This window comes from Leopardus geoffroyi, chromosome E2, assembly GCF_018350155.1.
Source record: "Leopardus geoffroyi isolate Oge1 chromosome E2, O.geoffroyi_Oge1_pat1.0, whole genome shotgun sequence".
NCBI classification, from domain to species: domain Eukaryota; kingdom Metazoa; phylum Chordata; class Mammalia; order Carnivora; family Felidae; genus Leopardus; species Leopardus geoffroyi.
In genome coordinates, this window is record NC_059335.1 from 47,517,290 (window position 1) to 47,544,269 (window position 26,980).

The 26,980-nt window shown below is 40.5% G+C and overlaps 1 long non-coding RNA gene across 1 annotated transcript; it reads right to left on the minus strand.

The window, feature by feature from the left end:
• Window positions 1-585: 585 nt before the first annotated feature.
• LOC123579407 lies at window positions 586-26,924 on the minus strand. The gene is made up of 3 exons (XR_006702749.1): window positions 26,735-26,924; window positions 10,113-10,420; window positions 586-1,086 (listed from the first exon to the last, which is right to left on the minus strand). It is a non-coding gene; the product is annotated as an uncharacterized LOC123579407 (long non-coding RNA).
• Window positions 26,925-26,980: the final 56 nt, after the last annotated feature.

Genomic DNA, 26,980 nt, shown 5'->3' on the forward strand with positions numbered 1-26,980 from the left:
AGAAAAATAGATGGTTTTCATACTGTCCTGTCTTTTTGCTTGTATGGCTCAGCATGCAAGGGTGCCATTTTGGGAAATAACTTTATCTTTGGATGCCAATGGCAGAAACAACAATTCATCTCAAGTGTATGTTGAAATTATAGAAATACTTAGCAGATTTAGCTTTCCCTAGAAATGTGTTGGTGCCTGGTATTAGATTATTTTTCAGAAGTTTTCTAGATGTCCAAATGTAGAAATGTGCAGTTTTCAAGCTTCTGTTTTATCTATTTCTCTGAACAATTCTGTGTCCTTATTTCTACATGCTTTTATTTTTATTTCTTTTTAATTTTTTTAATGTTTATTTATTTTTGAGAGACAGACAGACAGCACGAGCAGGGACAGGGCAGAGACAGAGGGAGACACAGAATCCGAAGCAGGCTCCAGGCTCTGAGGTGTCAGCACAGAGTCTGACGCTGGGTTTGACAAACCCACAAACTGTGAGATCATGACCTGAAGTTGGACACTTAACGGACTGAGCCACCCAGGCGCCCCTCCATATGATTTTCATGTTATGTGCTTTCTCCTGATTCCAATGGGGGATCCCCCTTTCATATTCATTAATGTTTTATTTTCAAGGAGGTCTTGGAATTTCTCCATAAGTAATACATCCTTTGGGGAGGGGAATCTTGATCTGTTGTCTACTTCCTCAGACACTTGCAAAAGGCTTTCATTTTTGTCAGAAACTTCCTGAAGAACTCTGAAAAGTTGCAGTCAGAACACAGATTGGAATAAACTGAAGGAAACCTAACTAACCCTTACTTGAATTGCAAGAATCATATCTGGGGAATTGGGCCACAGAGAAGCAAGTACATTTAGGCCACTGCCAAACAGCCAGAAATTCCTTACAGGGGCCTATTGAATGCATAAAGTAAATGTCGAAAAACTAATGCCCCCATGACATTGATAACTCTTTCTCTGCAAAACTGGCTCAGCAAGGTGATTTGCAAGCTGCCTGCAGTGCCTCCTGGTGAAATCATGTTCATCTCTGCCTTCAAAGCTGATCGCCTTCAGGTCAACTTGCAACTGGTTGTCAATTGCCTAAAACTCCTGGAAAAAAAGAAAAGAGAGTAAATACTCTAGACAGCACAGTAAGCGGCCTGTCATCACTGAGCACTACCTTCCCACACCCCATATATCTCCTAAGACATTACTTAGCAATTTTAGAATTCAAAGGAATGTTTCTGACTTGTGGAAATGATTATTATAGTGCTCAAATCATTTAAAAGTTTGGGGCACCTAGATGGCCCAGTTGGTTAAGTGTCCTGACTCTTGGTTTTGGCTCAGGTCATGATCTCTCTCTCAAGCCCCACATCAGGCTCTGCGCTAATGGCACTGAACCTGCTCGAGATTCTCTCCTTCTCTCTCTGCCCCTCCCCCACTCATGCTCCCATTCTCTCTCTCAAAATAAATTAACTTTAAAAAAATCACTTAAGGGAGGGGCGCCTGGGTGGCGCAGTCGGTTAAGCGACCGACTTCAGCCAGGTCACGATCTCGCGGTCCGGGAGTTCGAGCCCCGCGTCGGGCTCTGGGCTGATGGCTCAGAGCCTGGAGCCTGTTTCCGATTCTGTGTCTCCCTCTCTCTCTGCCCCTCCCCCGTTCATGCTCTGTCTCTCTCTGTCCCAAAAAAATAAATAAAACGTTGAAAAAAAAAATTTAGAAAAAAAATCACTTAAGGGGTGCCTGGGTGGCTCAGTTGGTTAAGCGACCAACTTCAGCTCAGGTCATGATCTCACTCTGAGTTAGAGCTCTATGTCGGGCTCTGTGCTGACAGCTCCGAGTCTGGAGCCTGCTTGGAATTCTGTGTCTCCCTCTCTCTCTGCCCCTCCCCTGCTCATGCTCTGTCTCTCTCTGTCTCAAAAATAAACACTTAAAAAAATTTAAATCATGTAAAAGTTTCCAAAGACTATTCTGTATCTTGATTGTGTCAATATCAGTATTTTGGGGGGTGCCTGCATGGCTCAGTTGGTTAAGGGACCAACTTCAGTTCAGGTCATGATCTCACAGTCTGTGGGTTCAAGCCCCACGTCAGGCTCTATGCCAACCGCTCAGAGCCTGGAGCCTGCTTCAGATTCTGTGTCTCCCTCTCTATCTGCCCCTCCCCAGCTCGTGCTCTATCCCTCTCAATAATAAATGAACATTAAAAAAAAGTTTTTTTTAAATATCAGTATTTTGGTTGTGCAAAATGTTATCACCACCAGAAACGGAGTAAAAATTACTCTGGATCTCTCTGTATTGCTTCTTACAAACTGCATATGAATCTACAATTATCCCAAAATAAGAAGTATAATTTAAAAAGAAGTTTCCAAAGATTTACAATGTAAAACAATGTCCAGATTACTGGACTTTTCTTCACCATAGCAGAGAACTTTATCTAGTCAAGCCTCTTCAAATGTGCAATAGCTATTAAGTCTGAGCTGCTGGACACATTTTTCTGGAAGGGCTTCCTTACCTTTTTTTAAACACACCAAAAAGAAAAGAAAAGAAAAGAAAAGAAAAGAAAAGAAAAGAAAAGAAAAGAAAAGAAAAGAAAAGAAAAGAAAAGAGCTATTTCTTCTGTCAGGTGACGACTGAAGTAGAATTACACCCATGAGTGGAGGTAGTAGCTGACAAGTTTTGTCTTCTTTCTTTAAATCCAACTTATTTTCTGTTGCCTTTTGCTCTTTCCTCATTTCAGTGAGTCACATGAGCCATTAACCCCTCAATAAACTGAAAAACCAATGATCTCTGATTATGAGGGGGATTCAGGTAAAATAAGTATTGTGTGTGCATACAGTTTTCTGAGTGCTCCATAAATAGCATTACTTACTCGAATTACTATAATCTATTGGTGGAGAGGCAGCTGTTACTCAAACTTCCAGATAGATTTTTGGGCATTCATTAGATAACAGGGGCCTAAGAAAAATGCACAAATGAAATTTAGGCAAACTCAATGGTACCCATCATTTTTACCATGAAAATGACGATGATTGATGGTGTACACAGAACTTGTGAATTTTATTTATTTTTTTAAATTTGTTTTTTTTTTTTAATTTTTAAATTTATTTATTTATTTTGAGGGAGAGAGAGAGAAAGAGGGAAAGAGAAACCCAAGCAGGTTCTGTATTGTCAGCCCAGAACCCAATGCGGGGCTCAGTCCCAGGAGCCATCATATCATGACCTGAGCTGAAATCAAGAGTCACATACTTAGCTGGCTGAGCCACTCAGGCACCCCATGTAATTACACTTTCTTTTTAATTTTTATTTAATTTAATTTTAAAATTTACATTCAAGTTAGTTAGCATTTAGTGCAACAGTGATTTCAGGAGTAGATTCCTTAATGCCCTTACCCATTTAGCCCACCCCCCCCACATCCGCTCTAGTAACCCTCTGTTTGTTCTCCATATTTAACAGTCTCTTATGTTTTGTCCCCCTCCCCGTTATATTATTTTTGCTTCCCTTCCCTTATGTTCATCTGTTCTGTGTCTTAAAGTCCTCATATGATATTTGTCTTTCTCTAGTTTTGCTTAGCATAATACCCTCTAGTTCCATCCATGTAGTTGCAAATGGCAAGATTTCATTATTTTTGATTATCGAGTAATAGTCCATTGTATATGTATACCACATCTTCTTTATCCATTCATCATTCAACGGACATTTGGGCTGTTTCCATACTTTGGCTATCGTTGATAGCGCTGCTATAAACATTGAGGTGCATGTGCCCCTTCAAAACAGCATACCTGTATCCCTTGGATAAATACCTAGTAGTGCAATTGCTGGGTCATAGGGTAGTTTTATTTTTAATTTTTTTGAGGAACCTCCATACTCTTTTCCAGAGTGGCTGCACCAGCTTGCATTCCCACCAGCAACGCAAAAGAGATCCTCTCTCTCCGCATCCTCACCAACATCTGTGGTTGCCTGAGTTGTTAACGTTGGCCATTCTGACAGGTGTGAGGTGGTATCTTGTGGTGGTTTTGATTTGTATTTCCCTGATAATGAGTGATGTTGAGCATTGTTTCATGTGTCGGTTGGCCATCTGGATGTCTTCTTTGGAGAAGTGTCTATTCATGTCTTTTGCCCATTTCTTCACTGGATTATTTGTTTTAGGTGTTGAGTTTGGTAAGTTCTTTATAGATGTTGGATACTAACCCTGGCCATCTGGATGTTTTCTTTAGAGAAGTGTCTATTCATGTATTTTGCCCATTTATTCACTGGATTATTTGTTTTTTTAGGTGTTGAGTTTGGTAAGTTCTTTATAGATGTTGGATCTTTATCTGATAAGTCGTTTGCAAATATCTTCTCCCATTCTGTTGGTTGCCTTTTAGTTTTGCTGATTGTTTCCTTTGTTGTGCAGAAGATTTTATTTTGATGAGGTCCCAATAGTTCATTTTTGCTTTTGTCTCCCTTGCCTCGGGAAACATGTTGAGTAAGAAGTTGCTGTGGCCAAGGTCAAAGAGGTTTTTGCCTGCTTTCTCCTCGAGGATTTTGATGGCTTCCTGTCTTACATTTAGGTTTTTCATCCATTTTGAATTTATTTTTGTGTATGGTGTAAGAAAGTGGTCCAGGTTCACTTTTCTGCATGTCACTGTCAAGTTTTCCCAGCACTACTTGTTGAAGAGACTGTCTTTATTCCATTGAATATTGTTTCCTGCTTTGTCAAAGATTAGTTGGGCATATGTTTGTGGGTCCATTTCTGGGTTCTCTATTCTGTTCCATCTATCTGAGTGTCTGTTCTTGTGCCAGCACCATACTGTCTTGATGATTACAGCTTTGTAATACAGCTTGAAGTTTGTATTTTTAAAAATTTGTTCTTATGTTTATTTATTTTTGAGAAAGAGACAGAGCACAAGTGGAGGAGGGCCACAGAGAGACAGACACACAGAATCCGAAGCAGGATCCAGGCTCTGAGCTGTCAGCACAGAGCCCACTGTGGGGTTTGAACTCATGAACTGTAAGATCATGACCTGAGCCAAAGTCAGATGCTCAACCGACTGAGCCATCCAGGAGCCCTGAGCTTGTGAATTTTAAACTGCATGCTCACATGTCCTTTTATTAGATCCTGGCAATCCAGTGACACATATTATTATCCAGATAAATTATATCTTCTTTTAACATATTTAATTTAAACTTGGCGTGCCTGAGTGATTTGAGGTATATAAAGCAAATTAGCCCTCCTTAACTAAACTTATTCCTCTTTAAAGGGAGATAATGATCTTGGTTTTCTATCATTCCAGGGATCTATTTGTAACACAAACTATAACCTGGGCACACAATAAATGTTTGCTAATATTAGTAACGGTGTAACAACATTTCAGTATTTATCTGAAACAAGTCCAATTCCACTATAATTTCTTTTCCCTGTGATGTCTAGAACAGAGAACATTTTCCTCCTTTGTACTTGGCTAAGCAACCTTTCAAGCACTGAGATTTGTGTTTATTTCAGATTTAAATGTAGTCTCATGTCAAGATTTGCTTGCAGAGAGTAACTCTGTCTTTTCGTGATTAGGAGGTGAGTATAACTCAGTGAACAGACAGGTTACATAATTTAGGGGCTCAGGTTTTCCTGACTTGTGAAAAGTCTGTTTCCCCAGGCTCAGTCATCAGTTGATAATACAAGGTGGTAAGACTTATCTCGGTGGATTGGCCTGGGACAGGCTACATTTGTTATGTCCCCAGCATTACTCTACTTGTTCATTTTATTGGCATAATATGGTGAGAAAGCATAGGAGCTTACAGTCTGAAGGTTTGGCCATGTTCTAATTCAACCAGTTACTCTTAATCATGTGACCATGGGCAAGCCATTTAACCTCTTAGAATCTTAATTTTCTCAACTGTAAAATGCAAATAACACCTCACACAGGTGTTATAGGATAAAATGAAACACCCAGACCCACAAGTGGTGGGGGGGAGGGAGAGAGATAGAGAGAGGGAGGAAGAATATTAAGCAGGCTTCATGCCCAGTATGAAGCCTGACGTGGCACTTGATCTCACAACCTTGAGATCATAACCTGAGCCAAAAGAGTCTGACGCTTAACCAACTGAGCCACCCAGGCACCCCTGAGAACAGTTTTTGTCTTAATATTTTATTTATTTTGGAGAGAAAGAGAGTCAGCAGGAGAGGGGCGGAGAGGGGGACAGAGGATCCTAAGCGGGCTGGGATCCCCTGTCAGTGCAGAGTCCAATGCACGGCTCAAACTCCCAAACCGTGAGATCATGACCTAAGCCAAAATCACGAGTCCGTTGCTTAACCGACTGAACCACCCAGGCGCCCCAAGAACAGTTTTCTAAATGTAGAGCACTTCATGCATTCTTCTTTATTTTCTTATTTTTATTTTTTAAGCTTATTTATTTTGAGGGGGAGGAGGGGTAGAAAGAGGGGGAGCAAGAGAATCTCAAGCAGGCTTTGTGTTGTCAGTGTCAGGCTGCAGGGCTCCATCCCATAAACCGTGAGATCATGACCTGGGCCAAATCAACAGTCAGATGCTCAACTGGCTGAGCTACCCAGGATCCCCTATTCTTCTTTTTTAAATAATATTTTTATTACAAATATAAGAAATGTTCACTATGGGACATTTTAGAAAAGCAAGGCTAGCTGAAAGGATAAAACAAAGATCACCTGACAGAACACCCCCTAGAGCAATTCTTAACCTTCAACAGGTGTCAAAATTGGAGGGCTTGTTCAAACACAGATTTTTGGGTTCACTTTCAGAGTTTCTGATTCAGTGGGCTCCAAGAATCTGCATTTCTAACAGAATCTCAGGTGACACTGGCGTTGCTGATCTGGGGATGACACTTTGAGAAACATAGCCTAGTGCAAAACATTGATAACTTCATATGTGCACATATGGTATATATTTTTTATTGTTTTTATAAAAACAGTTTCACACTATCATGTCACCTGCCTTTTTTATTCAATAAACTCCTCTTTGTACATGCACTTTTCTTTTTTTTTCTTTTTTTTAAATTTTTTTCAATGTTTTATTTTTTGAGAGAGACAGAGCACGAGCAGGGGAGGGGTAGAGAGAGAGAGGGAGACACAGAAGCCAAAGCAGGCTCCAGGCTTTGAGCTGTCAGCACACAGCCTGACACAGGGCTCAAACCCAAGAACCGGGACATCGCAATCTGAGCTGAAGCCGGAGGCTCAACTAACTGAGCCACCCAGAAGCCCCCGTACATGCACTTTCCTATACGTGTGCTTTGTGCTGCAGCTGAGCAGGCCCAGAGAGCCAGGAAAGAGATTGCTGACTATCTGGCTAATGGGAAAGATGAACGAGCTCGGATCCAAGTGGAACATGTTATCTGAGAAGACTACCACAGAGGATCCATGGAGATCCTGGAGCTGTATTGTGACCTTTTGCTGGCTTGGTTCAGCTTGATCCAGGCCACGAAGTAAGACCTATTGAACTTGCACATTTTTCAGGCTCAAAGGAGTGAGAAGGCATCCCCGCACCTAGTGAGGGGGAGAGTACACTCTTACTTGCTGGTACTATGCCAAAGAACTTTGTCTCTAATTTTTATAGGAAGAAGTAGTGCTGTTTGAAGAGAATATGGTAGTCCAAGGAGCCATGTTTAGAACCATATGGTTGTTGGGGAACCTAGCTGGCTCAGTGGGAACAGCATGCAACTCTTGAGCTTGGGGTCTTAAGTTTGTTAGGTGTAGAGATGCCTTAAATAATTAAAGTTGTTCTTAAAAAAAAGGACCATATAGGGGTGCCTGGGTGGCGCAGTCGGTTAAGCGTCCGACTTCAGCCAGGTCACGATCTCGCGGTCTGTGAGTTCGAGCCCCGCGTTGGGCTCTGGGCTGATGGCTCAGAGCCTGGAGCCTGTTTCCAATTCTGTGTCTCCCTCTCTCTCTGCCCCTCCCCCGTTCATGCTCTGTCTCTCTCTGTCCCAAAAATAAATAAACGTTGAAAAAAAAAAAAAAAAAAGGACCATATAGTTATCTTTTTTCCCCTTGAGTTTGTAGAGGAGTGGTGAAATACAGACAAAAAAAAGAACCCATAATCACCAAATCTAGAGATAAGAATTTTAGTACATTTCTTTCAGTCCATATATGCATTTCTTTATTTATTTATGTGTGTATAAACACATACACACACAGTGTGGGTATATATATAGTTATATATACCTATGTGTATATACTGTAATTGTATATATTGGTATATATTGTAATTTCACTTAAAAAATTATTTAACATTAGTGGTGCCTGGGTGGCTCAGTCGGTTGAGCATCTGACTCTTGATTTTGGCTCAGATCATAATCTTGGAGTTTGTGGAATTGAGCCCCATGTCAGGCTCCATGCTGACGGTGATGAGCCTGCTTGGGATTCTCTCTCTCTCCCTCTCTCCCTGCCCCTCCCCTATTTGCGCTGTCTTTGTCTCTCTCAAAATAAATCAACTTAAAAAAAAGAATTATTTGATAATACATTTCGAACATTGTCCATGGACTATCTTTGAAGTAGGGAAAAGATGGAAACATAAAGCTCTGTGTTGCATAACTTTGTGTTCTTCTTAGGGAACTGGATTCTGGTCTGACCTAATCTGTATCTACACTAATCTGGGCAGCTCCTCGCCTCCAGTCAGAGGTGCCTGAGTTGAAGATAGTAAGTTTGATAAGTTTTCACTGCCTGTGCCACAACTGTAGGTGAGAGTATCACTCTTGCTACTTGTTTAGAATTGTAGGATTACTTAGAGGAATCCTTTTTTCTCTTAAAGGACAACCATAGAAGTATTTTCTGCTGTTAGTGTGTAAGTGAAAAAATACTTAAAAAAAAATGGCAATGGTAGAGGGGCACCTGGGTAGCTCAGCTGGTTAAGTGTCCGACTTTAGCTAAGGTCATGATCTCACAGTTCGTGGGTTCAAGCCCCACGTCAGGGTCTGTGCTGACAGCTCAGAGCCTGGAGTCTGCTTCAGATTCTGTGTCTTCCTCTCTCTCTGACCCTCCCCTGCTCACATTCTGTCTCTCAAAAATAAATGAACATTAAAAAATTTTTTTTTAAATGGCAATGGTAGAAAAAAATAATAAACCTTACCTAAAAAAATAAAGCAAAATTTGACAGTGGATTTCTTTCGTGCGGAGACAGGAGTCATAATTTATAAGGTATTTAGAATTAGAAGTTTTAAGTTTCACATTTATCAGATACTTAAGAACAAAACACTTATTCTGTTGCTATTGCTGTTGTTTTGATGCTAATAGAATGTAATTCCAATGAGATAAGATGAAAGTGATTTTTGCTCTTTTCGTGGTTCTTCATCTTCAAATTTGCCATAACTTGATGGATTTCACCTTTATTTTTTTCTTGGTGATGGTTTGCTTCAGGTATCTAATCAGCTGTGTGCAAAGTACAGCCAAGAATATGCTCAACTGTGTCGAACCAATGAGATCGGAACTGTCACCTCTCAGGTAGACACATTTCCAGAGACATACATTTTTCTAAGCCAAGAAATACAGGAAAAGCAAATATAAACAAACTCAGAATGCATAATTTTGTGCAGACTGAAAGATGTTTAGAAATAAGTCTTGGGGCACCTGGGAGGCTTAGTCAGTTAAGCGTCCAACTCTTGGTTTCAGCTCAGGTGATGATCTCACAGTTTCCTGGGGTTGAGCCCTGTGTCAGGCTCTGAGCTGGCAGCGCAGAGCCTGTTCGGGATTCTCTCTCTCTCTCTCTCTCTCTCTCTCTCTCTTCTCTGCCCCTCCCCCACTTGCACTGTCTCTGTGTCTCTAAAAAATAAACATTAAAGCTTTTAAAAATATTTATTTATTTTTGAGAGAGAGAGACAGAGAGGGAGAGAGAACAAGCAGGGGAGGGTCAGAGAGAGAGGGAAAAAGAGAATCCCACACTGACAGTGTGGATCATAACCCAAGCTGAAACCAAAAGTCAGACACTTAACCAACTGAGCCACCCAAACACGTTGGAGGCAGAATATCCTGTTTAAAGATTTTGGACTAGGGAACTCAGATCTTTATAAAAAGGCTAGCGTCAAGCAATCTGAGATTATTTCTTTACGAAGAAAGCATACATTTTCCTAAATGTAACTGGCCTAGTAATATGAAAGAAGTTTATAAATTTAGAAGCTTCAACTTTTGAACATCTTACATCATGACCACACAGTATAATTCAGGACTGACATTCAGCTGAGACACAGAGATCTAGCCGCAGTGTTGTTTCAGGCTGGTGGTATTTCAGAGTTGTTTCAGGGTGTCCATTCTGACTGGATGGTGCCTTGCTGTACTGGTTGCTGAGTGTGTTGAATAGCGCCTTTGACATAATTCAAATACTTCCAAAATCAGAACTTTCAATTTAAAGTATTTTTTCTTAGGTTTATTTTCTTCCTCTTATTTTCAAAGATTGAGATTCTTTCTCCCCAGGATCGGGCTGTCTTTATGATATAAGCAGGGCACCTCCTAAATTTAAAAAAAAAGTTTTTAATTGTACTTTTACAGAACAGATACTAGAAAAATAAAGGACAGTGATTTAGAGGTGAAAGACCACCTCAACTCTTTTTGTTTCTGAGTTTGTGGATATGTGTGTGACCAAATTCTGTTATGTTCTTTATCTTGCAGCTAATGTGTAAAATTAAATGTGACTACTCTACCCTAGGTTGTAGTAGAATAGTACCTGACAGAAATTGCTAAGAACTATAATGTGCCATATAAATCCATGGCAACCATTACAGTGAATACTTTCAAGAACAAAGAATGGACTTAAAGCTGAGATTTTTATTGTGCACCAGAAGATCTGTTTTCTACTTAGGAATGTGGCTTCCAGAGCAGCTCTGCCAGGATTGTAAAGCAGGTGACATTTGCACCTTTTCTCCACCCACATACTTTTCCTAACAGAGCTTGACTTCTGCTGTCACATGACCCTTATAAGTTGGTAACAATAGGGTAGAAAACAAGGATGAAGATACCTTAAGTATTATACTTACAAGTGTGTTAAAAACAAACACCCATGGCACAAAAACAGACACACAGACCAATGGAATAGAATAGAAACCCCAGAACTAGACCCACAAACGTATGGCCAACTCATCTTTGACAAAGCAGGAAAGAACATCCAATGGAAAAAAGACAGTCTCTTTAACAAATGGTGCTGGGAGAACTGGACAGCAACATGCAGAAGATTGAAACTAGACCACTTTCTCACACCATTCACAAAAATAAACTCAAAATGGATAAAGGACCTGAATGTGAGACAGGAAACCATCAAAACCCTAGAGGAGAAAGCAGGAAAAGACCTCTCTGACCTCAGCCGTAGCAATTTCTTACTTGACACATCCCCAAAGGCAAGGGAATTAAAAGCAAAAATGAACTACTGAGACCTTATGAAGATAAAAAGCTTCTGCACAGCAAAGGAAACAACCAACAAAACTAAAAGACAACCAACGGAACGGGAAAAGATATTTGCAAGTGACATATCGGGCAAAGGGCTAGTATCCAAACTCTATAAAGAGCTCACCAAAGTCCACACCCGAAAAACAAATAACCCAGTGAAGAAATGAGCAGAAAACATGAATAGACACTTCTCTAAAGAAGACATCCGGATGGCCAACAGGCACATGAAAAGATGCTCAACGTCGCTCCTCATCAGGGAAATACAAATCAAAACCACACTCAGATATCACCTCACGCCAGTCAGAGTGGCCAAAATGAACAAATCAGGAGACTATAGATGCTGGAGAGGATGTGGAGAAATGGGAACCCTCTTGCACTGTTGGTGGGAATGCAAATTGGTGCAGCCGCTCTGGAAAACAGTGTGGAGGTTCCTCAGAAAATTAAAAATAGACCTACCCTATGACCCAGCAATAGCACTGCTAGGAATTTACCCAAGGGATACAGGAGTACTGACGCATAGGGGCACTTGTACCCCAATGTTTATAGCAGCACTCTCAACAATAGCCAAATTATGGAAAGAGCCTAAATGTCCATCAACTGATGAATGGATAAAGAAATTGTGGTTTATATACACAATGGAGTACTATGTGGCAATGAGAAAGAATGAAATATGGCCTTTTGTAGCAACGTGGATGGAACTGGAGAGTGTGATGCTAAGTGAAATAAGCCATACGGAGAAAGACAGATACCATATGTTTTCACTCTTATGTGGATCCTGAGAAACTTAACCGAAACCCATGGGGGAGGGGAAGGAAAAAAAAAAAAAGAGGTTATAGTGGGAGAGAGCCAAAGCATAAGAGACTCTTAAAACCTGAGAACAAACTGAGGGTTGATGGGGGGTGGGAGAGCGGGGAGGGTGGGTGATGAGTATTGAGGAGGGCACCTTTTGGGATGAGCACTGGGTGTTGTATGGAAACCAATTTGACAATAAATTTCATATATTGGAAAAAAAAAACACCCAAACACATGTGCGCACGCACACACACACACGGAAGTGTGTAAAGCTTTTTTACTTCTTAAGATCTCAATTTTATAATGTAGTATAAGGCACTTTATTTTGGTGTTAAGAGTATGAGTTCAGTAGTGAAATGACCCATATTCAGATCCTAGATTCACCATTTATTAACCATGAGACCTCAGGCAAGTGACTCACCCTTTCAAAGACTCAGTTCTCTGGACTTTAAGAAGGGGGATAATAAGAGTTAATAGTTATTACCAAATCTCGTAATTTGTTGAGATGATTAAACATGCTAATATGAATAAATAAGTTAAATGCAATGCCTGGCACTTAGCCAGTGTAATCAAGTTTTGCTTTCTATCACCATCATCATCATCATCATCATCATCATCAACATCACTCAAGGTAGTCTAAGCTTCTAAAAGGTGGTCATGGAGGGTTTTAGGACAAGAGGGATTTCCCCCTAATGCCTTTGAATTGCTGAAGAGGCATGTACCAAGTTGGGTAGTGTTAAGGGGCACACTTTTCTGAGGTTTTGCTGATTGTTTCCTGCTAGGACTCTTATACTCCTTTTTTTTCCCTCTTCCAAAGAGTTACATGGTTTGTTGAAAAAGGACATATTGTAAAAACTTAGACAATACAGAAAGGAACTTTGAAGAAGTAAAAGCCACATGAAATACCACTAGAGATGTGCCCAAGGGCTCAGTCTCTAGACTTTTTCCCTTTCTTCTCTATTCTTTAGGTGACTTCATCCTACATCATGGTTTTCAATCCCATGTTTATGGTGAAGACTTCCATATCTCCATCACTAGCTAAGAGCTCTAGGTTGATACGAACTCCAGACTGATATATCCATCCGCTTTCTTGACATCTTCACGTGGATGTTTCAGAGGCATCTCAAACTTAACATGTCCAAAAGTGCTCTCATCCCTTTCATGGACCTACTCCTTCTTACAGTTCATGGCAATTCTATGCTAGGGCAAAATCTTGATACCTTCCTTGACTCTACCCCTTCTCTCAACCCCTACCTAGCCCCCAACCAATTTTCAGCAAATCTTGGTCACTCTACCTTCTAAATATATCCAGAATTCTGCCACTTCTCACCACCTCCATTGACAGTACTTTGATCTAACCTAATCTCTTGCCTGAATGACTGCAATAGCCTCTTAACTGGTTTTCCTGCTTCTACTCCTCTTCCCCATTAATTGATCCAATATAACAGTCAGAGATCTGGTTAATACCTAAGTCAGATCACATTACTCCTCTTCTTTTAAACCCTTACAATGTCTTTTTAATTCACTTATGAGTAACAGGCAGCAACTTTCCTGTGATGAAGGAGGAAATGCACTCTCACCTCTTCTGTCTGGCCTCATTGTCTCTACTCTTCCCCTTATTTACTCTGCCTCAGACACACTGGTCTCTTTGTGCTTCTTCAAGCACAAATGCTGGTTCCCACCTCAGAACCTTTGTACTTCCAGTACTCTGTGTTCTTTAGCTATCTTCCCCGTCCTTCCCTCACTTCCTTCAGGTCTGTACTTGTGTGTTCTCTGTGAGTCACTTCTCAGCTATTGTCTCCAAAATGTCAACCTCTTCCCTCTTCTCTGCTTTATGTTTTTTCTCTATTGCTCTTAACTCTAACATACTATATAGTTCACTTAGTGATTTTGTTTATTATCTATTTCTTCCACTGGAATATCAGTTGTATGAGGACAGGGACTTTTATCTGTTTCGTCCACTGTAGCATCCCTAGCACTGTCAATAGATTTTTGTCAAATGAATGAATAAATTCAGAGTTTACCACTGCTCAAGTTTGATAAATGGTCTTGTAGACCTACCTATGCATGTTTATGTGCAGTTCCTAATCACTGATGTACTACAATGTCTGACCGCATAGGCACTCAAAATATAGTCTTTGAAAGAGAGAGAAAGAAGTTGGTATGGGCCAGAAGCTTGAAGGTTGCTTTATCTGTCATCGACTTAACTTACATTAAAGTATGAACTTCATGAGGGCAGGAACCATGTCTCCTTGCTCACCATTTCCTCCCCTGTGCTTCTAAGAATGTTTGGCATCTAGTAGGTACGTGATAAACAAATGTGTGATAAGTTGAGAACACAATGTGACTCTTACCCTCTTGCCTTAGGTGGAAGCTCTGGCAGACCTGGTCAGTATTGGATTTACTGAGGATGTTAAGAAAGGTGCTGTTGACAGAGCAGGTGGAACTTTAGCAGGAACTGGTGATCTACTTGAGGCATCACCAATATCTGCACTGGGACCCTTTCCTGTGAGACCCCCAGCCTCTTGTTTTTTATCCCTTCCTCCTGAAAGACAGGTCAGTACAGAGAGGGAAACTGATTCTGGGGTGGGACTACCAGTAGTGTTAAAATATATTTCTACATGGGCCTTTTGAATGGTAGAAAAATCTTAGTGATGTTTTTTAAGGCTAGGGAGCATATTTGCAGTCATTTAGCTGACATTTGATTTTTTTTTTTTAATGTTTATTTACTTTTGAGAGAGAGAGAGACCGAGCATGAGCAGGGGAGGGGCAGAGAGAGAGAGTGAGACACAGAATCTGAAGCAGGCTCCAGGCTCTGAGCTGTGAGGACACAGCCCAATGTATGGCTCAAACTCATGAATTATGAGATCATGACCTCAGCCAAAGTCGGACGCTTAAGAGGTTTAAGAGACTGAGCCACGCAGGCTCCCCATTTGATGTGTTTTTATGCTGAACTCATGAGAAAATAGGCCTGTAGTCTTTTATCAATCTCTTGACAATACCACAATATGGACTGCAAGGAATATTTTTATGAGCTGGACAAATTTGAAAGTCTTTCATGTACAGTGATTTAGACACATATTTCAATATTTAATTTATATGTAGGGGAAACAGTTGTCTTCTCTTGTTAAAAATAGTATAAAGATCTCAAAGCTTTGTAGACATAAATCTAGAGAAGTCAAATAAGTAAAAGCTAAAGAGCCATAGACATTAATTCTCTTTACTCTGTTCCTTCAGTATGAATAAAGAGAAATGGTCTTATTCTTTTAAACTTGCAAGATATTTCTGACCCCATGAAACTCTTTTTTAAATTTTTAATGTTTATTTATTTTTGAGAGAGAGAGAGAGTACAAGTGGGGGAGGGGCAGAGAGAGAGAGAAAGAGAGAGAATCCAAAGCAGGCTCCAGGTTCTGAGCTGTCAGCGCAGAGCCCGAAGCGGGGCTCGAACCCACGAGCTGTGAGATCATGACCTGAGCTGAAGTTGGACACTCAATCAACTGAGCCACCCAGGTGCCCCTATGAAACTCTTTTTTTAAGATTTTATATTTCAGACATAATTTAACTCTGATTTTCTTTGTTGAAATTATTTATCTGAATGACACCTTGTGAATTGCTCAGCTTCCAATCTTGGAATGCAAGTCCTCTGATTTAAAATAAGAAAGAATTGAGGTGCCTGGGTGGCCCACTCAGTTAAGCATCTCACTCTTGATTTTAGCTCAGGTCATGATCCCAAGGTTTGTGGGATTGAGACGCATGTCGGGCTCCACATTGACAGCACAAAGCCTACTTGGGATTCTTTTTCTCCCTATCTTTCTCTGTCCCACCCCTGCTCATGCGCATGTACTCTTAAATAAATAAACTTAAAAAAAAAAAAAGAAAGAAACATACTCTTAAATATAGAGAAAAAAACTGATGGTTGTCAGAGGGGAGGGAGGTGTGGTATGGGTTAAATAGGTGATGGGGGTTAAGGAGTACACTTGTCGTGATGAGTATCTGGTGATATATGGACTTGATGAATCACTACACTGTACACCTGAAACTAATATATCACTGTATATTAACTGGAATTAAAATAAAAACTTAAAAAAAGAAAACAAAGAAAACTTTATTATGGAAACTTTAAACATATAGAAAATTAGAGGTAATAATATAATGAACTTCCATGTACCCATCACTTGGTTTTAACAGTTATCAACTTTCTGCTTCTCTTCTTTTCTCTCTTCCTGACACTTTTATTTAGGGGGGAAAAGAAATTTATCTTTTATTTTTATTTTTTAAAAGTTTATTTATTTATTTTGAGAGAGACAAAGAGAGCACAAGTGGAGAAGGGGCAGAGAGAGAGAGAGAGACAGAGAATCCCAAGCAGGCTCCGCACTGATAGCACGGAGCCCTGGAGCCCCCGACTAAGGGCTAAGGGCTTGAACTCACAAAACCATGAGATCATGACCTGAGCTGAAACCAAGAGTCAGACGCTTAACCAATTGTGCCACCCAGGCACCCCTGTGGGGAAGGAGGAATTTAGAGCAAATCTCAGACATCATATAATTTCACCTGTAAATATTTCTGTAAATATCTCTAACACATACCTTTTGTTTTTATAATATAAAAAAATGCCATGCCATTATGATGCTCAATACAATGAAAAATAATTTCTTACTATAATATAATACTCAATCCACATTAGATTTTGCTAATTGCTAGGGTGCCTGAGCGGCTCAGTCGGTTAAATGTCCAACTTTGGCTCAGGTCATAATCTCACGTTGAGTTCAGGCCCCACATCGGGCTCTCTGCTGTCAGCACAGAGCCTGCTTCCAATCCTCTGTCCTCCCTCTCTCTCTGCCCCTCCCCCACTGGTTGTCTCTCTAAATAAATAAACTTTGAAAAATTTTGCTGATTATCTCAAAAATGCATTTTATAGTTATTTTATTGAAATCAGGACCAAAGATCTACACATTGTATTTGGTTGATATATCTCCTAAACCTTCTCATCTCTAACACTTCCTTCTTCCTGCCTGTTGTTTTCTCCTTGCCATTTATTTCTTGGAGAAAGAGTCCTCAGACTTTATCAAACTGAATCATCTTTCACAAGTAGCATCTCCAGGCTTTAAGATTTCCTGTTTCTTGTATGTGACCACAGGTGACAAAAGCAGCAAAACTCATAGTTGCTCCTAAGGCTAATTTCCAGAAGGCATAAATAGAAACTTCACCTTCACAAGAAGGAAGCTGGACTGTGATAAGTTAATTTTATGAAATATTTATTGAAGGCTTACTGTGAACAAAATATGTGTTTGGCGCTCAGACCAATCACAACCCAGCGGTCTTTTTTCTTTCAGAATGGCTCCTATAAGAAGAGTGATTTGTGTCCTTCACTGTTTCCTAGTAAGTATAGGGAATGCTGGTAGAAGCTGGAACTGCTTACTACTCACTGAAGATTTTTCAATTCTTCAAAAATTTTTTTTACATTTTATTTATTTTTGATAGAGAGAGACAGAGCAGAAGTGGGGAAGGGACAGAGAGAGACGGAGACACAGAATCCGAAGCAGGCTCCAGGCTCTGAGCTGTCAGCACAGAGCCCGACGCTGGGCTCGAACTCACAAACCACAAGATCATGACCTGAGCCAAAGTCGGACGCTTAACCAACTGAGCCACCCAGGCACCCCAAGATTTTTCAATTCTTATAAGACTATTCCTCCACAGGTGACAGAAGGTTATTAGTGACTTACCAGGAGTACAGTGGGTTCCTTTATAGTAGCTAACAGTTTTCAAAGTGGATATAGATCTCAGAGAGATCTTTAACACAGAAAAAGTTTTAAAACAACCATCACACTAGATAATCATGGCACATAGTTTGAAAAACTGTGCCTTTTTTAGAAGTCCAGATTGCCTTTGAAGCAAGGGCCAACAAAACGTCACCACTACCACCATTTGCATGACGGGGGAGTTGTCTAGTTTTCCAGCCAGATTATATGCTGCCCTCTCAAAAGTAATAATAGTCTACTGCCTTTGAGGCTGGGATTTCTTTCTGGAAGGCTGTATTATTGTGACTTTTAATTATATTTATTGAAATGAACAGGTACAGGATTCAACCTCCCAACTTCTCCAAAGCCAGAATCAAGATCCAAGATGGGTTTTGATAACTTTATGCCTTCTGATTTGCCTGATGTAAAACCTCAAGCAAGCCTATCTATTGACCCTTGTGGTTCTGAGGAAGTTGATTTTGAAGATCTTAACCGGAGACTTGAAATCCTCAAGAAAACCACAAAATTCCTTGGTCTTGGATTAATTAATTGCCTGGGAATCAGGGCTCTTCAGCACAAATGTTAATGTGGCTACTTGTGTGTGAGTCTGAAGTGTTCTCATTTACAACCTCTTCCATCCCTTAAAGTCTCTGGTTCTCTGTCTGTAATAATGTATATGTGTGTCCATGCATACACATATAATTATTCCTGTCTCTGAAACTTCTATAATTCTTAGATGAAGATTCCTGACCTAAATAATTTTATTAATTATAGTCAATAAACTCTTGTTTTCTCTTGGATCCTTACTTCTCTCATAATGATCACTTTTTCCAGGGAGACAGAATGGTGTGTATTTAAATCCTACCACTTACTAGCTATAAGACTTTTGGCAAATGGTACCTTCTGTCAGATGTGCATGAAAGTGCAAAGAAACTAGAGGAATATGTGTCTTTTTAAAAATGAGTATTTTAGGAGCACCTGGGTGGGTCAGTTGGTTAAATGTCCTATTCTTTTTTTTTTTAATTTATTTATTTATTTTGAGAGAGAGAGAGACAAAGCACAAGTGGGGGAAGGGCAAAGAGAGAGGGGGAGAGAGAGACTCCCACACAGGCTCCATGCAATCAGCACAGAGCCCAACACAGGGATTGAACCCATGAATCACGAGATCATGACCTAAGCCAAAATCCAGAGTCTCAATCAACTGAGGTGCACAGGAGCCCATGAGTATTTTACTCTTGATCTCAGCTCAGGTCTTGATCTCAGGGTCATGGGCTCAAGCCCTATTTTGGACTCCATGCTGGGCATGAAGCCTACTTTAAAAAAAAAAAAAAGAGTATTTTAAAGAATGGGGTGCCTGGATGGCTCAGTTGGTTAAGTGTTCAACTTCGGCTCAGGTCATGATGTTGTGGTTCATGAGTTTGAGGCCCACATTGGGTTCTGTGCTGACAGCTCAGAGCCTGAAGCCTGTTTTGCATTCTGTGTCTCCCTCTCTCTCTGCCCCTCCCCTGCTTGCTCTTTCTCAAAAATAAATAAACATTAAAAAATAAAATAAAAAAAGTATTTTAAAGAAAGAATGCAACACAGAGTGAAGAAAAGGCATTGTTAGGAAATCAGTGGAATCCTGTATGTCTGAGTTCTGCCACTTACTAGCTGTGAGCCTCCTTTTTCTCCTCTATAAAATGGGGACAATAATGAAAATTAAAAGAATTTATGTAAAGCCCTTTAGCACTTATTAGGTGCTCAATAAATATTAGTTTCCTTTTCAGTTTCTATTTGCTGAGTTCTAGTGGACTAAATATTAGTGATTCTATGGGATAAAGGAGAGGGTGAGAAAACAAGATGGTCAGATTATTGTTTCTTGTACAACTGGCATTTTGTTTGGTTTTCTTTTTAATAACCTTTATATTTTAGAGCAGTTTTTGGTTCACAGCAAAATGTCAAATTAATTTTAATTACTTTTTAACTATATATGTGTGTGTGTTCATATATTTATTTTTGAGAGAGAGAGAGCACAAGCACAGAGGGACACAGAGAGAGGAGACACAGAACCCGAAGCGGGCTCTAGGCTCTGAGCTGTCAGCACACAGCTCGATGTGGGGCTCGAACTCATGAACTATGAGATCATGACCTGAGCTGAAGAAGGACTGACTGAGCCACCCAGGTGCCCCAAGGCTAACTTTAAAGCAAACTGCAGAACTGCCTGATTTTAGAGGAGTAAGGATGGGGCTAGGCACATAAAACAAAACCTTGTTTGTTCAAACAAAACCTTCCTTACCATGGAAACTTCTAGGCAAATGATGGTGCTTGTATAAAGGAAATAGAATTACTTGAGTAGGAAATGAGTCAGAAGCCCTGCTGACTTTCTGGGTGCTGCATCCTTCTCTGGTGGCCACAGTTTTGTCTTCCCTAGACTAGAGAATGGCACCACTTCCTCAAGTTGGGGTTTGAGTTGGTTGCAACCTCATATCTGGTAAGAGTTTTTACTCTAAAAGTGCCAACATAATATAGAATGATTTACAAAACAAGGATGACATAAAACATCTCCATTGGCAAACTCTGGACTGCCTTTTTTTTTTCCTTTCAATTTGTATTTATTTATTTTGGGAGAGAGAGAGAGAAAAAGTGCAAGTGGGGAAGGAGCAGAGAGAGAGGACAGAATGAGAATCCCAAGCAGTGTCTGAGCTGCCAGCACAGAGTCCAATGTGGGGCTTGAACTCACAAACCCTAAGATCATGACCTGAGTCAAAGTCAGACGTTTAACCCACTGAGCCACCCAGGCACCCAGGACTGACTCTTAAAAAAATTTTTTTTTTTTAATATTTACTTTTGAGAGAGAGAGAGAGCAAGTATAAGTGGGGGATGGGCAGAGAGAGAGAGAGAGAGAGAGAGAGAGAGGGAACACAGAATCCGAAGCAGGCTCCAGACTCTGAGCGATCAGCATAGAGCCGGGTGAGGGGCTTGAAACCAAACCATTAGATCATGACCTGAGCTGAATTCGGACACCTAACCAACTGAGCCACCCAGATACCCCAGGACTGCCTCTTTTAAATCTCTAAATCAAAGAAGGAGCTGGGCTGAACCTTGTATCCTATGCGCTTTGATCTTTAGTTTCAAGGGGCATATAGATTTCCTAAAGGTCTTGGTATGAGGCCAAAGGGTGTATGGAGTTGGCTATTAGAATTTCAATTTTACATCACTTCTAGCTCTTTTGCCACAACTGAAAGATCAATTCCTAAACTTTTCTCAAGCCAGGATAAATTGTGATTAGGCACCATGCCTAAAAGAACTGTAAAAATGCTCTTTGTGAAAACATTACATAAACAACAGAGGGACTAATTTCTTTCTGACTCTCAGGCTTATTTATAGACTCAGGTGATTCAAACAAGTGGAGCCACCTCCTTGACACACGTCACTATTTCCGACAGGGTTGGATCTCCTTTACTCTCCTTTCTCAGCTGAGATCTCTGGCATGTGGAGAAGCAGGAAGAATTCCTTGTGAAAGACGCTGACCACATTTCTGTAGGGAGAGCTTTCCCTATCTGCTGTAAAGGTCTTATGGCTTCAGCTGCTGATACTGTCATTTAAGAACCCCACTGCAGGGGCGCCTGGGTGGCGCAGTCGATTAAGCGTCCGACTTCAGCCAGGTCACGATCTCGCGGTCCGGGAGTTCGAGCCCCGTGTCAGGCTCTGGGCTGATGGCTCAGACCCTGGAGCCTGTTTCCGATTCTGTGTCTCCCTCTCTCTCTGTCCCTCCCCCGTTCATGCTCTGTCTCTCTCTGTCCCAAAAATAAATAAAACGTTGAAAAAAAAAATTTAAGAACCCCACTGCAACTAAGCCTCCAAAAGAGGGTTCCCTCTGATACCACGATTCCAGTTGATATGCCATGTCTTCCAAAAGTCTTCTTTCTCAGCTCTGGCGCCCAATGACCTCTCATTTTTCTGCTTCTTTTGGAACTATCATTTATCTCCTGAGTGGTAATATTGATATTTTTGTGTATTGGAGGATTTTTAAAAAATCTAGTTTTCCTTAATGAGATAAAGAGGGTAGGGCAGTCTCTATTGAAATGACAATAACAAGGGTGCCTGGGTGGCTCTGTCAGTTAAGCTTCTGACTTCAGCTCAGGTCATGATCTCGTGGTCTGTGAGTTCAAGCCACAAGTCAGGCTCTGTGGTGACAACTTAGAGCCTGGAGCCTGCTTCGGATTCTTTGTCTCCCTCTCTCTCTGCTGCTCCCCTGATCATGTTCTGTCTCAGTCTCTCTCTCTGGAAAATAAACATGAAAAAAAAAAAAGAAATGTCTATAACAGATTCTGTGCACCCAGGACAGTGTGGTGTAGTAGACTCAGGCAATACATTTATTAAATGATTATTATATAGGCTAAAAGATATATAGTTACCCCTCACTTTTCAAAAGTTCACATTAGGCCACTTCGATTTTATGAATGATCTACATTAGTACCCGTTTTGGCCAACCAAAGGAAATTTGAAAAAAATGTTCACTTCTACCAAAAAAAAAAAAAAAAAAAGTAGGGGTGCGTGGGTGGCTCAGTCAGTTAAGTGTCCGACTTCAGCTCAGGTCATGATCTTACAGTTCAACAGTTTGAGCCCCGCATTGGGCTCTGTGCTGACAGCTCAGAGCCTGGAGTCTGCTTCAGATTCTATATCTCCCTCTCTCTCTGCCCCTCCCCAGCTTGTATGCTGTCTCTTTGTCTCTTTGTCTCTTTCTCTCAAAAAATAAATAAACACTAAAAAAAAAAAAGATAAGGGGCACCTGTGTGGCTCAGTCAGTTAAGCGTCCGACTTCGGCTCGGGTCATGATCTCACAGTTCGTGGGTTTGAGCCCCATATTAGGATCTGTGCTAATAGCACAGAGCCTGGAGCCTGCTTCGGATTCTGTGTCTCCATCTCTCTCTGCCCCTCCCCCATTTGTGCTCTGTCTCTATCAAAAATTAAATGAACATTTAAAAAAATTTTAAAAATTAAACACACACACACAAACACACACAAAAGTAAAAAGTGAAAACAGCATTCAGCACTTGTTCTGCAGTAAGCTTTTACAGAGGCAGTATGCACACAGAGCAGTGATAGTGGCCAAGTTTCTTACCTGGAAACTATGCTAAAAGTAAGATAATATTTATCCTAAAGACATCTCCTATTTATTGAGCCCTTACCACGTGCCTGCCACTGTTCTAAGTACTTTAAGTGTATCGGCTCATTTGATTATTATACCAGCCTTAAGGTGCCAATGCTACTACTATCATTAACTCCATTTTATAGACAGGTACACTGAGGTTCAGAAATCCTCAGAGATGTTTACTAATTTTCTACAGGTCATACAATAAAGGAAGAGCAGCATTTAAAAATTTTTTAAAAAGTTGATTTATTTTGAGAGAGAGAGAGAGAGAGCACACTCGAGCAGGGGAGGGGCAGAGAGAGCTGGAGGGAGAGAGAGAGAATCTCAAGTAGGCTCTGAGCTATCAGCACAGAGCCTGATGTAGGGCTCGATTTCAGGCACCAGAAGACCACGACTTGAGCCAAAATCAAGTTGGACATTCAACTGACTAAGCCACCCAGGCACCCAAGGAAGAGCAGCGTTTTAAACCCAGGCAGTCTAGCACCAGAAACCAACACTTTTAACTACTATGCTATAATGCCTGCATGGTTTACAAGCTCATGACAGGTGAGGAGCAAATGAATAACTGTATATAAAAACACTTTTGTAAATTGTAAGACACAATGCACTACTGTTACTTGGTAGTGGACAATCAAGAAATGGTTGAGATGAATTGTATGGTGGCATAAAAACTGTTTTATACTTATGTTCGCAAAATCCTTCATACTTTTCAAAGTGTTTTCACACATTTGATCCCTCTGGAAATTAAGCCACTGTAAATCCATTTTGGAATAAGTCTAGTCATAAAGAAAGCATTCATAATATTTATATATTAAATAATGTATGTTAATATTTATAAAGTATTTATTCTCAAATACTTCAGGGCCAGCTGAAGTAACAGGCCCAGAGATGTTAAATACCCTGATTACAGCACAAAGTTAGTAACCCAGCCAGGACTGGCATCCGAATGTCTGACTCCTGGCTGATGCATCTTTAGTTTTGTTTTTTGTTGTTGTTATTATTTGTTAAATTGGAGCATATGAGTTTTTCAATAATAAACAAAACTATAAAAATAATGATCTTTTCTCCCAGCCATTCTCTCTTCCTAAAAGTTTAGTTAATTTTTGGGATGTTGCCATTTTAAAAACAAAAATCTCCTGGGGTGCTTGGCTGGTTCAGTCAGAAGACGAGCATGTAACTCTTGATCTCAGGGTCATGAGTTTGAGCCCCACACTGAGTGTAGAGATTACCAAAACTATAAATAAACATTAAAATAAAGAAACAAAAACAAAGATCTCCTTTAATATTTGGATCTATAAAACTGCATTATTTTGTAAAAACTTTTTTTTTTCAAAATGTAAGTCTTTTTTTCCCAAAATGTACATTATGCTCATTGCAAAAACAAAACATCATAACATACAAATCCTATATAATCCCACCATCCAAAAATAACCATTTTCGCATTTTAGTTTTATCCTTCAACTTTTTTCTATGTATATATATGCTTTTTTTGCAATATTATTATAAAACCATTTTGTAATGTTCAAAAACACCTGTCATACCATGATAATAAAGATAGAGCTATAGCTTCATTTTTATTAGCAGCATAGTACTCCATTTTATTGATGTGCTGTAACCTACCTGAAACTAGAGATTATGGTTGATTAGATGGGGAGTAAGTCTTCCCAAACTTTTTTTTTCAAAAATTTTTTAACACTTATTCATTTTTGAAAGGCAGAGAGAGAGAGAGCGTGAATGGGGGAGGGACAGAAAAAGAGGGAGACACAGAAGCAGGCTCCAGGCTCCGAGCTGTCAGCACAGAGCCCGACGCAGAGCTCGAACTCAGGGACTGCAAGATCACGACCTGAGCCGAAGTTGGCCGCTTAACTGACTGAGCCACCCAGGCGCCCCAGTCTTCTTAACCTTTAAATGCTAACCACGGAAACCAAAACTCTTAGGATAATGATGTCCACACTATATATTAAGTCAATTGCTTTTATTGAATTAAATTTTTTTTAAATGTTTATTTATTTTTGAGACAGAGACAGAATGTGAGTGGGTTAGGGGCAGAGAGAGACAGAGACACAGAATCCGAAGCAGGCTCCAGGCTCTGATCTGTCAGCACAGAGCCCGACGCAGGGCTCAAACTCAAACTGTGAAATCATGACCTGAGCCAAAGTCGGACGCTTAACCAACTGAGCCACCCAGGCGCCCCTATTTTTTTAGTTTCATTGGAGGAGGAGTTTGGTAATTATAAAGGTAATAAAAGTAAAAAAGAAACATGGAGGGGGTTTACGTCTCATAATGTCTGCCGTATTCTCTTTAATGCTCTGCCATTTGGCATGGTACTAAAAAAGTTCCTTCCTCTTTCTTAAGAATAGTTTAATTTTTCTTTTGTGGTTTGCAGTGGTATAAACACTTAAATTCAACCTCTAAACAAATATTTGTGATGTTGCAAACAAAATACTTTAATTGCTTTGTGACCTGCAAATTCCTTACTTTTGAGGGAGTCCAAAACTGTTCTTTAGCATGTGTTCATGCCTAGCTATACTTCAGAGGAATATGCCTTGCAACATCATTGTGTTCTAGTTTTATGCTACTACCTACAAGCTGTGTGATCCAAGGTTGCACTGCACAGTAGTGCATTGAGGGGGAGATGAGGCAACTGAATTCCATGAGGTTTCTGCTCCCCAGACCATTTGGGTTGATTCCACCCTGAGTGTGGGAGTCAGTGTGTGTGTGTGTGTATACTCTTTTCTAATTCAGGAAGTGGCACCATATAGCTGAATCAGAGTGGGGGAGGGGGGAGGGAGGGTTTCTACATTAATAGTTTCTCTGAGCCTCAGTCTTCTTATTTGTAAAACTAAGTTACTTATCCTTGACTAATCTGATTTAGGAGGTTGGTAGGAGGGTCACACTGGGTCACACACAGGAAGATGCTTTTATAAACAATGTGAAATCAATGTTTAATAATAGTAAATGATAATTTCTTTATCACGCCCCCTGGCCTTTGTCACTTGTTAAGCCCGAATAGTTCAAGAGCAAAATTGTGCTCCTGAACTCAATTTTTGTAAAATGTTTTGAAATCTCTGCATAAAAGTGGCTGTCTGAGGAAAAAAGAGCAACCTCCTATGACAGGTCCTAAACTTAAGATTTGGTTAGTTCAGTTCTGTTTGGCATCCCGCCAGGTGCTGTGCTTTATTCACTTTCAGGACTTCTTTGCTGCCAATCTACGTGAAGGATTTTAGTTTAGGTGGGTCACCTTTCCTTTAAATGAGCCAAAATATCACGACTCTTTTCACCGTTCACGTGGAAAATATTTGTGTCAGGTGTTCATAATTATTTATCAAGCCAGGTAATGTCTGGGTAGACGGTCTTTGGCTCAGGTTATTGGTTATGGAGACACAGCCCACTCTTTAAAGAGTTTTAGCGTTCACTAGTCCAAATCCTTTGTTTTTACATACGAGGAAACTGAGGCCCTGAGAGTTTAAATGATTATCCAAAGCAGGACGTTGAGCGGTTGTACTGCGTTTGAAATATATTCTTCTGTATCGTCCTCTAACTCTAAAAAACACCTTGCAAAGATACCATAAAACTGTAGACTCCAAGACCGCTTGGAGCATGTTCCTGAAGTTAGCCTAGAGAAAGCTAAAGTTTCAAACACGACTGGAAACAGCTCGAGATTTTTCAGTAATAATTCCCAGCCCCCACCTGCCTCGCCACACCCACTTCTTTCTATACCTTGATAGCTCGGCTCTCTTCAGGTGGCCCCGCGGCTTCCTGGTAGCTCAGCTTCCTCCTCCCCCGCAAGCGGAACCAAAGTTCGTAGGCTTCCAGGGTCAGCCGGCTCTTTCTCTCTCAGACTCTTCGCAGCGGTGACTCGGCAGCAGCGTCTCGCGTCATCAGTGACCGCCCCGTACCTTGCTACGCTTTGCGTCGCTCTGCTAGGAGCAGTCACCTCCTCCTTGGCAAATAGTCCTCGGTGGG